Here is a 1,616-nt window from a genome sequence, read left to right on the forward strand (position 1 = left end):
TTTTAATCAAAGTTCTGGCAGAATTTATTGTAAAAGTAGACAAGAATATTCCCAAACACATTAATGAAACAGAGTTTAGAAATAGGTCTATACAATCATGGACAATTAATTTTTGACAAAGGTACAGACGTAATTCAATAGAAAAAGTATGAATTTTCTTCAACAAATGGTGTTGGGACCATTGAACATCAATATGCAATTAAAAATGCCTTGACTTAAGCTGCACACTTTATAAAAATCCACTTAAAATTGACTATAGATTTAAATATAAAATGTAAAATAAAAATTTATAAGAAAACACACACACAGATCCATAATGTTGGCATAGGTAAAGAGTTCTGGGACATGGTATCAAAAGCATCTTTTTAAAATACAGAAAAAAAAAAATCTGACAAATTTTAGTCCAAATCTAAAATTTTTGCCTGTGAAAGAATGCACTGTCAAGAGTGCTCTGTCAAGAGAATGAATGAATAAGCTACATATTCAGAGAAAACTGTGTATCCAGCAAAGGACACAGATACAGAATATGTGAAGGCCTGTCAAAATAAAAAATAAGGAAAACATACAATCCAATTTTTAAAATGAGCAATTTCCTTGAGCATATACTTCACCAAAGAAGATTGATAGCTGGGAAATGAGAACAAGGAACTATCATTACCATTAAAAAATTCAAACGAAATCCACAAGAAGACACCACTAGTGGTCCTGGGCCACGGTCAGTTTGCGGACCGGTGGGAGTCATGCCTCAGACCTGGGCCCCAAAACCTTTCCCAGCTGTCCTTCCAACTGGGCCCAGTGATGCCAATGGACCTCAGCAAGTGGCCCTGGCTGTTAGCCTTTGACCTGCAGAAAGTGGAAGAGCGGACACAGCATTCGCTGCAGGTCAAAATCTTCAGGTCACAGGTGGGTGAGGCTGGGCAAAGTGCTGACACCCACCCAGGTTAAGAACCAGTCCACCAGTATTGCATGGGATGGCCTTGATCCACGTAAACTGTACACCTTAGTTGTGACAGATCCAGATGCTCCCAGCAAGAAGGACCCCCAAAAGGGAATGGCACCATTTTCTGGTGGTCAGCCTGAAGGGTAATTACATCAATGGTGGCACAATCTTGATCAAATCGGCTCTGGGCCTCCCGAAGACACAGACCTTTGCCACTAGGTCTGACTGGTTTTCTTATAGAATGGGCCACTGACTTGAGATGAGCCCACTCTCAGCAACCCATCAGGGGACCACCGTGGCAAATTCAAAGTGTCTTCTTTCTGCAAAAACGAGCTTAGGCCCCCATTGGCCCGCATGTGTTAGCAGGCTGAATGGGATGAGAGCATGCTCAATTCTGTGAGCAGCTGTCTGGGAAGTAAGGGAATGCTAGAAGACAGGAAGCATCCCAGAGGTCTGCAGCAGTGTTCTCAAGTTTAGAGATCCATGTAGAGTTCTCTGCTTCTCCTTTCTCATTCTCACAGGGGAGACCAGAGCAATCTGGTAGTGGTTTAAGGTAGCTTTTCCATCTGTTGGTCCTTCATAATTTAGAGGGTCACACCCTGGTTTATGTTTTGATCAAATTTGAATTTCATTGTGGGGGGGATATTTTTGTACTAGCAACCCAGGTAACGTTCAG

At 41.8% G+C, this 1,616-nt stretch overlaps 1 pseudogene; it reads left to right on the forward strand.

The window, feature by feature from the left end:
• The first annotated feature begins 798 nt into the window (after window positions 1–798).
• On the forward strand, window positions 799–1,359 carry LOC120222001 (annotated as a pseudogene).
• The last annotated feature ends 257 nt before the right edge of the window (window positions 1,360–1,616 follow it).

The sequence above is a fragment of the Hyaena hyaena genome, unplaced genomic scaffold (genome assembly GCF_003009895.1).
Source record: "Hyaena hyaena isolate Hyena2069 unplaced genomic scaffold, ASM300989v1 scaffold_829, whole genome shotgun sequence".
NCBI lineage: Eukaryota > Metazoa > Chordata > Mammalia > Carnivora > Hyaenidae > Hyaena > Hyaena hyaena.